Source organism: Pinus tabuliformis, chromosome 7 (genome assembly GCF_031772625.1).
Source record: "Pinus tabuliformis cultivar Carrire ecotype Pingquan chromosome 7, CPIR1, whole genome shotgun sequence".
In the NCBI taxonomy this organism is placed as follows: Eukaryota; Viridiplantae; Streptophyta; class Pinopsida; order Pinales; family Pinaceae; genus Pinus; species Pinus tabuliformis.
In genome coordinates, this window is record NC_142293.1 from 1275322168 (window position 1) to 1275334484 (window position 12317).

General features: G+C 36.9%; 1 pseudogene; it reads left to right on the top strand.

Moving 5' to 3' along the window:
• The first annotated feature begins 447 nt into the window (after positions 1–447).
• Positions 448–1044, top strand: LOC149252124 (cytochrome P450 750A1 pseudogene; annotated as a pseudogene).
• Positions 1045–12317: the final 11273 nt, after the last annotated feature.

Here is a 12317-nt window from a genome sequence, read left to right on the forward strand (position 1 = left end):
ACGATCTGGGTGGCGATTTCAAAGGGTTTAATGATCTTCTGGTGGAGATGACAGCTGCGTTGGCAGAGTTCAACATTGGAGACTTCATTCCGTATTTTGATTGGCTTGATTTGCAAGGTATCAAGCGGCGCTTCAAGAATATCCATAAAACATTCTATGGATTCTTAGACAAAATGATAGACGAGCATGCTAATCTGAATCATTTCGTGGCCGTCCCCTCGAATGGCAGGAAAAACGCGGACGCAGAGCCTCGCGTTCAACACTTCGTGGATGTGCTGCTCCGCATGGCTGAGACCGACACCAATATCACACGGGAAACCATGAAGGCCCTTGTGCTTGTATATCTCTTGAAATTCTGCTCTTTCATTCTATTTATCATCCTCATCATTATCTTGAATTAATTGGTGTACTTTGCGTGCAGAACATGTACGGGGGTGCAAGGAGACGATGGCCAATACGATAGAATGGGCAATGAGTGAGTTGCTTAGAAATCCCCATGCAATGAAGAGGTTGCAAGAAGAAATCCAATCGGTCGTTGGCCAACACGGTAAAGTAAAGGAGTCGGATCTGTCAACCATGAAATACCTCCACTGTGTCGTGAAAGAGGCTCTCCGATTATATCCAGCGGCACCGCTTGCTGTTCCTCACGAATCTGTAGAGGCTGCGACAGTAGGAACATACTACATACCAAAGAAAACAATGGAAATGGTAAATGTGTGGGCTATAGGGAGGGATCCCAATGTGTGGGGAGCAGACGCTTCCAAATTCAAGCCGGAGAGATTCATGGAAGACGAACATATCAATTTAACAGATCAATCAGACTTCAGCATGATACCCTTTGGGGCAGGAAGGAGAGGATGCCCAGGTTCTTCCCTGGCTGTTCCTACCATTGAGCTTGCACTGGCTCAGTTGGTGCACACTTTCGACTGGAGAGTTGAAGGCGATCCGTCCCAGCTGGATATGACAGAAGCTTACGGAATGACGATTGGAAGAGAAGCTCCGCTCTGTGCTTATCCGATGTTGAGAGTCGGCATCTCACCGTAAACTGTTTATGACGAGAAAAGGCACTGTTTCTCTTTATTTATCTGCAATGATTTTCACATCATATAGCGCATGATTTTACTGCTGGTCTCTCCCTCTGTTTATTGTAAATATGAATAAATGTCATTTTCGAAGTCCAACTACGAAATTCCGTATAAGTCTGAAAAATACTTCAAGAAATATACAGTTGGACAATTATTTTACCGTTACTGTTTGAAGTAATCAAGGTCAAAGCATAGTTACCAAGTTCGAATTCGACGATAAAAATTCGAATAGAAAATTTTTAATTCGAAAAAAATTCGACACTATACATCTTAAAAATTATCATTTTAAAAAATTCTTGTTGTAACCTGATATTTTCAGCCCATTTTTTTTAAATTAGTTTTGAATTTTGAATAAAATCCAATAAATTAGATAATATAATAACTTTACAAATACAATTCACCAAAAAAACTTCCCTTCAATACTTCTTTATTTCTAAATTTAAATCTAAAATATTTTTCTAATTTTAAAACTGATTTATCGAAAATCCTTCCTAATAAATATAAACATTTTTAAAAATAGTCATAGCAAAATTAACATCTATTGCAAATTAACAAACTCTTACAAATTCAGTATAACAAATTCTTCTTTTCTTATTTACTGGCTTTTTAACCCATAAAAACAATAATAAAATTAGAAATTATGAACTTTCCTATTCCACTCTGATTTTCCAGTGTCTTTCCTTCTGCCCGGATGCCATCCTACCACTATTTGTTCCACCATTCACATTCTCTCGTAGTGAATGAACACTCTGCTCCGTCTAAGTAAACCACCCACCACAGATTTTGACGTGTTTAATTTTTCATTTAACCATCGTTGAAAACCAAATCGAATTTCATCGAATAATACGGTATTCGTATCGAATGGGCGAATTTTCGAATTTTTTAGCCCGATTCGGGCGAATTTGGTAACTATGGGTCAAAGCCTTGTGGTAATCTTTATTTTTTTCTATATAGTTCGTTTTATTTCATGTATTGAATAAATAAAGGCATCTCAACATAATAAACATCAAAACATCTCAGATTAAAAGAATTAGTTAAATTGTAATTTTATTTTTAATAATAAAAATGTTTGATGCAGATAAAAAATTATTAACAATTTTTTTAATTATTTATAAAAATTGTTATAATATAATGCGTTAATATTATTGTTTATTAATATAACATATTCAAAAAATCATAACTTATTTTACATGACATACTTGTTACTACCAGATTTTTGTTTAATTAGGAAATTTAAATAAATGAAGAAAAAGACTTAATTACTAGCCATTGCACAACATGTTGCACACCAAACTTCACAAGGCTATAGCATATGGAATAATAGCATAGATGAAAAAAAATGTGATATGTTATGTGATCTAAATGTTGCTTAGTTTGGATTTGTTTCTTTTGCAACATAAATTACTTACTAAGAATAGGTAATAAACCAATTTAACTTTACAACAGGTTTACACATGCTTCATGAATGGAGATGCAAATTCCATTTAACAATTATTAAGTTTTAATTTATAAAATATTTCTAATATAGTCTCACTATAGTAGTCAAAGTTAACAAAGTAAAGCAATGTATGGTTGAGAATGGCCCCTCTTGTATGAAGTGGGTGATGGAGCATATTTTTCCATATATCATGAAGAAAATCCCATGATGTACATGAGATTTCTCTGCTTACTGAGTCTCTCACAAAGTGTTGGGCTAGAGAAGTGGGTGATGGAGCATATTTTTCCATATATCATGAAGAAAATCCCATGATGTACATGAGATTTCTCTCCTTTCTCGGTCTCTCACAAAGTGTTGGCTAGATTCATTGTGACTCTATCCATGGCCTCATATAGGTAGGTTGTGATGGGCTTGTTACTATTGGCTTGTCACTATTGACCAAGAATTACTTATTAAGGTTTGGCTAAGAGAAAAACCCTCCCTTCCTAAAACCCATAAGGATTCTTTGGATACAAGTGAATCTACAACCTATCCCATAGATTTTTTGTTAAAGATATTAGCATACCATTCTATAAAAACAAACATTTTCCTCCACTCTAATTGACAATTCAGAATGGATTGACGGTGGTAAGGCGATGGTACAACACAACAACTTTCTATTATTTGTGATGTCATTGTGAGGGCATGATCATAAATGGATTTGGTGATGCTCATATTCTCCTCATTTCCTCCTCAACATCTCCAATATTAAATCAATACAGCATATAAAGAAAAAAATAATATGGGTTGTCTCTTCATTATCAATCAACACCATGCTCCACACCTATCACTATGTTGAATTTATCCAACAAATTACACATAATGGAGTATCCTCAAATTTTGTTATTAACAAATCAACACTTAAAAATCAAAGGTCAAAGGCTAAGGTAAATGTAAGTGACTACAAAAACTACCCTTAAATTACATTTATGTTGGAAAACTAAAAAACTACCCCTAAATTACATTTATGTTGGAAAGCTAAGTTTCAAATTTCATAAGGATGCAAAGACAATTCAAGCTCCACATCTTCTGTATTAAAAATGGCACCTATCCCTATGTTGAATTTATCCAACAAATTACACAAAATGGAGTATCCTCAAATTTTTTATTAACAAAACAACACTTAAAAATCAAAGGTAGATGGCTAAGGTCAATGTAAGTGCTTATACAAACACTACCCCTAAATTACATTTATGTTGGATAACTAAGTTTCGGATTTCAGATGTCACAAATATAAAAATTTTAGTGTTTTAAAGATGCAAAGACAAGTCAAGCTCCACATCTTTTGTATTAAAAATGGTCATGTTTCAATTAGTAGCTGGTTGTAGATTGGTGCAATTATCATGACAACAAATCAATCTAAATCAATCTCTTGGCTCTCTGCATCAAAGTAAACTATATTTCAGATAAATTATTGGAAGATATAAAAAAAAATTATAATTTATCGAGGTTGAACACATTTACTTATTTAATGGTTTTCTCACCACTTGCATGATACCAGGGTCATCCTTACACCTTTAAATTATAATATCCTGAAGTTGCTCATGATATGTCGAAAAAAAAGACAATTTTGAGACATCTACCTTTTTTTTATCATATTTTTTTTAGTTTAAGAGATTTTGGTTAGTTTCAAAATGTGGTAATTTTTTTGAATACAACTTTAGATCAACGCTGTTGTTGTTGGAATGTTAATTCCAACTGCAGGTTGCAGACACCGTGCAGGCGGACGTGGACAACAACGAACTGCACAAAACCACTCCTCCAAAACCACCAGTATATCGGACCGCCTTCGACCAGCAGGTAGTTTCCGTATGTTTGAACCCGATGCAATCAACCGTGGACGCGGGTTCCTCCCTCTACGTCATCATACTTAACATCTCGGGAGGTAAAGTTCAACAATAAAGTGGCTCCCGATATCTCTGTCCACCGTCCGATCTGTTTCTTCATCCTCCGCCGTCCATCAACAAGACCTGCATACAGCCAACATTAAAGTTTTTGCGTGGAGTGAAAACTAAGTTTGGTTGACCGCCACTCCAGTCTGCAAAAGGATTTAAATGCATAGTTATGTGGTTCGTAAGTGTTTGGTAAAAACATTAAATTTCAACCACACGGCGGCATGGGCACATATATTATATGTGTTATGTTTTATAAAAGTGTTGACCATATATATTATAAAAACCACGATTGTAAATAATGTTTTGTGGTAAATTTTTTTTATAACGAGCCAAGTGAAATATGCTTGTTGTTGTTGTAATAATATATATATTCGCACATGGGATAAAAAAAATGTGAGGCAGCAAAGAACAGGGTAGCAGCGAAAAACAAACGAAGGTTGCACTGCAGTGCAATGTGTGAGCTTGCGGCAGCAAAAGAATAGGGGAGCAGCAGATGGTTTTTATGTGTTGATTTGTTTTTGCAAGGATGAATGCACAACAGTGCGAATAGAGAAAACGAGGAGCGGATGAAGAAATGTATTACACAGCAGTGTAAATGGTGTGGGTAAAGAAATGGTTTTTCACCTCACAGCGAATGTAATGTAAAAGTTCTTTTTACAGGAATATATGTAAATTTATTTTTACAGCAGTAAGTGTAAAATAGTTTTTCACAGCAGTGAATGTAAAAGGGGTTTTACAACAGTAAACCTAGCTCAGTAAATTCTCAGGAGGAGACAGAGTAGTTTTTATTGGTTGAAATATTTTGGTGAATCCCTCTCAGCAAAGAGGATGAAGTTTGTATCAGGCTTTATATTTTAATCAATAGAAATGTTTTTATGGTGGTGTAATACTCTGTTCTTCAGTCAATTTTTTTTAAGCTTCCCCGTGCACAAAAGGATCCTGGAGTAAAGGAAACAGAGCATTGCCTCTGTGTGCTTGAATTGTTTGTTTTTGGGATTTTATCAGAAAAATCCCCAACAGTGGTATCAGAGCTAATCCAGGCTCTTTGAAGGTGACAAAGAAGCTGAAGGAAAGACTCTTGTTGCAGCAGTAAAGCTTCTCCAGCAGTGTGAAGTTTCAGCCAAAGGGATTCAGGTATTTCTCAAGTTTTTGAGTTATTGTTGAAGAAACAGTCAGCATTTTGAAAACATAGTCAGGTATTTAAAGTATAGTTAAGAATGGCAAGGTCAAAGAAGAAAGCCTCCAATCCTCCTAAGGTTGTGTCTCCCGCTTCTATTAAAATAGAAAACAATCTATTTGAAAGCATTCTATTTGAGGCTTCAAAGTTTAATGGAAATTTTGATATGTGGGAAATAAAAATGAGGGCTGTCTTACAGTCTCAAGGGATTGAAATCTGGGAATCAGTGATTGATGATAGCAAGATGGATAAAGAATCCATGGAGTATGATGCACAAGCAGCAAAGACTATCTTGGATGGACTGCCTGATTCTGTGAAGAAGAATCTAGGGAAATATTCATCAGCAAAGGAGATATGGGATAGACTTCATGACCTTCATGCAAAGGGAGCACTGACCATGACCATCAGTGAAGAAGAAAATTCTGAACCCATCATAGAAGCTGAAAATGAGAAGGTTGACCTCATCAAACTTCAAGTAAAAGAAAGGGATGAAGAGCTTGCCAAGCTTAAGAAGGAACTTGATGAAAGCAAGAGGAAACATCATGAAGAAGTCATATCCATGACAAATCAGCTGAATAAAGCAAAGAAGCAGGAAGATGTCTTGACAAGTCAACTTGAACAAAGGCACAAGAGAGTGAATAAGCTTGTAGAAGAGATTGGACAGTACAAGGTAGAGGTCTCCTCCCTTAAGTCTGAATTACAAGAAGCCAGGAAGCAGGCACAAGAAGCTGAAAAGAAAATGGAGAGCAGTCAAGCAGAAATCTCCAAAATGAAGACTGATATTATCTCCCTTAAAATAGTAGCAGCTGAAGCTACTCATAGCAAGGAAGAAACTGAGGAACAACTTGCAAGGAAAAATAATGAGTGTGAAAGATTGGAAGAAGAAATAGTTCTCCTCAAGAAAAAGGTTAAAGGGATGAACAAAATCATGAAGAGCTCTCAAGCCTTGGATGACATGCTCAGCTATCATAGATCTCCATCTGATAAATCAGGACTTGGGTATATAGGTGAACCCTCAAACAAGAATGAAAATGCTTTAAGCAAAGGAGATGTGAAGAAGGCAGAAAGAAATTGTGATGCTCCTAGTTCCATCAAGGCAAGGAGAAAAATGAAGGGCACAATAGAAGAAATCCTACTCCAAGTAGAAAACCAGCTCCAAGAAGAAATGTAGCTGATGTCAAAGAAGCAATATGCAATGGTTATCATCAAAGGATCTCAAGGCAGAAAGACTTCAGAAGTATATCAAGGAAACCTCCATCTCCAAGGTACCAAAGTTCATTTTTTGGTTATTTTTATTCTTGCTCAAACTTTGGTCATATGGCAAAAGATTGTAGAGCATTTCATAGAGATAGATGTTGTAGTCTTTGACAACCTCCAGGAAACAATTTTACAAGAAGAAATCATGAATTCTTATTCATGAACAATGTAGAATGTTTCAAGTGTCATAACATTGGGCATATGGCACGTGATTGTAACTTAACATGGGCTCTTACACAAGCTAGACCCATGCAAAAGAAGAAAGTTACACAAGTATGGAGAAGGAAGGAAATACAGTGTGAAAGTCCCTTGAGCTTTGCAACTAATCTAAGTTTCTTTTGAGAAGAGTCTGCTGAAAGAAAACAATGCATACATTAAAGGGGAGCCTGTAATTTTTTTTATATTTATTGCTGAACTGTATTAACAGTCACTCTTTGATGAAGATCTTTTTATAGGGGAGAGATATGGAATTAAATCTGCCATAAAAGCAGAGAAGAAAAGTCTGCAGGGCATGGAGATTGCGTGGAGGATGTATTGCAGCGCAGCAGAGCGCAAATGAAATCTTTTTTGTTGTTAATCCTTCTGAAATGTAATATGCAGCGATGATGAAAAATGTAATTTTTTTTATCACATATGAAATGCAATGTGCACAGAAGTGCGGAGAAGAAAAAGGGGCAGCGTTGAAATGTAAAGTGTAGCAGCGCGATAAGAAAAATGCAAAGCAAGGAGACCCGCACAACAGTGCGAAGGGAGAACATAGAACAACAGCGTGGAATTTTTTTTTGTGTGGAGCACATGCATTGAAATGCATAGCAATGGAATGTAGTTTTCCTTTTATGTAATGTGAGAGAATATACTCACAGCAGAGTGAGTGTAATACACAGCAGATGAAATGTTTTGTATTGGCAATGAAAACGCAAAGCAGTGAGAAGAAAATGAGAAGAGGGAAAAACGCAGCAAAGCGTAAATGCCTAGTGTTTGAGAATGCAATGAAATTTTTCACACAGCAGTGAAAAGGGTAATGTAAGTCTTGTTTTTGTTGTTGGAGAATATGTAGTAAAAACACACAGCAATGTGAATATGAAAAATGCAGCAGCATGAAGTTTTTTTGTTGAAGAAACGAAATGTAATGGGCAGCAGCACATGTAAAAGAAATTTTTCTTTACAGCAGTAAATGTAAGTGCAGTGAGTGTGTTGTTTGCATCTGAAATGCAAGTGAGACACAGCAGAAGTACGATTGTAATCAATGAAGGGGAGCACGCAGCAGCGTGAAGAAAAGTTTTCCCATTGTGAAGAAGGGAAGCACGCATAAGTGCACAAGTAAAGAATTCTCACACAACAGTGTGAATGTGAGAAAGGAAAGGCGCAGCAACGCATATGTAAGATTTTTTTTATTAACGCACAGCAGTGTAGGTGTAGACGCAGTAGCGTGGAGCAGACACAGCAGTGTGGGGTAGACGCAGCAAAGAAGATGGCACAACAGTGCAACAGAGAATATGCAGCAGCATAAAAGAACAATGTAATGGGTATGCACAACAGTGCAACGAATGTTTTGTTTTGGAACTGCACTTGAAGCAGTCATTTGGTGAAACCCTCTCTCATGAGGAAGGTGCTCTTTAGCACAGTCACAGGTAAATCCCTCTGTCATGAGGAAGGTGCTCTTCAGCACAATCTCAGGTGAATCCCTCTGTCATGAGGAAGGTGCTCTTTAGCACAATCACAGGTGAAACCCTCTATTAAGAGGAAGACTATTTTGTTGTTTGTGGAACTGCATCAGAAGCAGTTGGTGAATCCCTCTATGCGAGGAAGATTGGTGAATCCCTCTATGTGAGGAAGATGTCTTTGTAACAGCAGTGTTGGTGAATCCCTCTATGTGAGGAAGTGTTTGGGTATGATTGAATGCCCAGCAGTTGAAATTAAAGGGGAGTGTTGGAATGTTAATTCCAACTGCAGGTTGCAGACACCGTGCAGGCGAACGTGGACAACAACGAACTGCACAAAATCGCTACTCCAAAACCACCAGTATATCGGACCGCCTTCGACCAGCAGGTAGTTTCCGTATGTTTGAACCCGATGCAATCAACCATGGACGCGTGTTCCTCCCTCTACGTCATCATACGTAACATCTCGGGAGGTAAAGTTCAACATTAAAGTGGCTCCCGATATCTCCGTCCACCATCCGATCTGTTTCTTCATCCTCCGTCGTCCATCAACAAAACCTGCATACAGCCAACATTAAAGTTTTTGCGTGGAGTGAAAACTAAGTTTGGTTGACCGCCACTCCAGTCTGCAAAAGGATTTAAATGCATAGTTATGTGGTTCGTAAGTGTTTGGTAAAAACATTAAATTTCAACCACACGGCGGTATGGGCACATATATTATATGTCTTGTGTTTTATAAAAGCGTTGACCATATATATTATAAAAACCACGATTGTAAATAATGTTTTGTGGTAAAAAAAAATTATAACGAGCCAAGTGAAATATGCTTGTTGTTGTTGTAATAATATATATATTCGCACATGGGATAAAAAAAATGTGAGGCAGCAAAGAACAGGGTAGCAGCGAAAAACAAACGAAGGTTGCACAGCAGTGCAATGTGTGAGCTCGCGGCAGCAAAAGAATAGGGGAGCAGCAGATGGTTTTTATGTGTTGATTTGTTTTTGCAAGGATGAATGCACAGCAGTGCGAATAGAGAAAACGAGGAGCGGATGAAGAAATGTATTACACAGCAGTGTAAATGGTGTGGGTAAAGAAATGGTTTTTCACCTCACAGCGAATGTAATGTAAAAGTTCTTTTTACAGGAATATATGTAAATTTATTTTTACAGCAGTAAGTGTAAAATAGTTTTTCACAGCAGTGAATGTAAAAGGGGTTTTACAGCAGTAAACCTAGCTGAGTAAATTCTCAGGAGGAGACAGAGTAGTTTTTATTGGTTGAAATATTTTGGTGAATCCCTCTCAGCAAAGAGGATGAAGTTTGTATCAGCCTTTATATTTTAATCAATAGAAATGTTTTTATGGTGGTGTAATACTCTGTTCTTTAGTCAATTTTTTTTAAGCTTCCCTGTGCACAAAAGGATCCTGGAGTAAAGGAAACAGAGCATTGCCTCTGTGTGCTTGAATTGTTTGTTTTTGGGATTTTATCAGAAAAATCCCCAACAATTGTGAGTCACATAATTGGGCAAAAATTTCATGAAGAGCTCTGCTCAAGTAAGCTTTTAAAAGAAAAATAGCAACTGAGAACTCACGTTAATATTTTCAAAATAGAGATGAACCAGATAAAAATGAATATAAAGCAGAAATATCCTCTATTATGAAGAAGCAAATTTCTATTACCAAAACAAAAGTAGCAATATCTCATTCATATATATATTATATATATCAACTATTATCAAAAAATTTCTTCAGACTTTGCTAGACTAACTAACATCATGGGCTTGTCACAGATGAAGCCTAGCCAACCCTGTCCTACTAACACCATTGCATATAAAGCTAGTGCATCCTTGAGTTGTTACAGACACTAAATACACCTACGTGCACACACAACATGCCATATTTAGTCACAAAAACATGATTTCCACTATAGAAAATTACATAAGAGTAAAACTGGAGAAATCCTAAACTCCACAATGTTCTCCACAACATATCGATCTTGATTTCATTTAATAGGATAAACCCCCTGAAAATAAGACTCATACGACTGCATCCTCATTGCAGAATCAAAGGCCGATTGCAGAGACTCCAGCCTGTGCTTCAGCACATCAGGAAGCATAATTATAAGCGGTGTCGACATTCCCAACCCTCCCAAAGATTTGGAACCAACCACCTTCTTGACGACCTTCATCACATTGATTTCTTCAGAAAGGAAGAGTCTGAGAACCATGAGATCGAACAACCACGTTCCCATTCTCATTCACCACAAAATATGGAGCTACCCACCCCTCGAATCTATATAGCATTGAATAATGGGCAACGGACCAGGATACGGGTGCAGCAGCAACGCCTACACCGTCGCCATTGGAAAAGAAGGGCCTCGGAAAAGTTGTAACCAGGGGAATAGGAAGAGAGCCCTCCTCGGGAAATCCATCGCTACAGAGACTCCACAATGCTTAAGACGATAAAGATATTTTGTTTCTGTAAGTTTCTAAACAATGCAGCATTGATAGATTGTATAATCCATGGCCCTTGTGCACAACAATTCCAGTGGAAGAAATCATGTGCATAGTGCGCACGCTGCTCATATCAGTCTTCACAATCATACATTGGGTGGTGGAATTGCATACAAACATGGATTGATCTTTATGCGGTATACCCATTGCAAACCATAAACAACCTGTAAATGCAAATCGGTAGACAACCAAATAGGAGTGGATTTTTTTCTCTTTGGTTTACTGACTACAATTTTTTTTTTTTTCAAAAATAATTCAAAAAATCAGATTGCTGGAGTGTTTAAAAATTTTATTTGATGGTGGAAATAGATTCAGCACTATCAAGAATCCCTGGAGTACCTAAGGTCAAAAATTTCTATCCGATTTTGTCACAGAATTCCCATTATTTTCAGCACAGGCGAATGCAAAATGGGTTAAACACTACTGAAAGGATATATTTAACTAATTTTTTCCTAAAATATATATAGAGTGGGCAGAAAATTTGAAAGCTAACATGAGACGACCTTTCAAATTTCTGGTTACAACTATATGTCTATATACATGGAACACATTAACCATACAAAAACTATATCTATATGCATATAAGAACAGAAAAAAGAAAGCTATCTAGAAACTAAGCACAACACAGGTAGATTTAGTGCACTTTCTCTCCCCAGTGATCATCATGTGATTTTCCTCCTCTGAAATTGAAGGAGATGTATATAATTAAACCTTATTTCATTTTTTACTGAGAAATTCCTTGCTGGATCTGTAATTCCCTGCCATTTCTGAAGCAACTTTTCGCTTTTTCTAATGTCCACCTCTTTAATGGTTTTCAACTTCTTTATCACATCCATCCATTGTCCTTGTAACATCGGACACGAACTCAATTCCATATATTGCAACGATGGAAGACTATGAAAGTCCTTGCTCAAGTCCTGAAGCTTGTTACACGAACTTAGGTCTAGACTTCTCAATGAAGAAAGCTATGCAAAACTGCTAGGGAGCATTTTCAAACCCGTACCTTTCAAATCAAGCTTTCGCAGAGAGCTCAGAGATCTAAAATCTTTTGGCAATTTCCTTAATCCAGCACAGTGAGGCAGCTGCAAGTTTTGTAAAGATTTAAGCTTTGAAATTGATTTTGGTAACTTGGGTAGCTTGAGGCAATTTTCAATAGTTAGGTTTGACATCTGATTTAAGTCACCCAAATCTGTGGGTAATTCTTCGAAACCATCACAATCAATTATTTGCAACACTTGTAGACATTTAAGGAAAG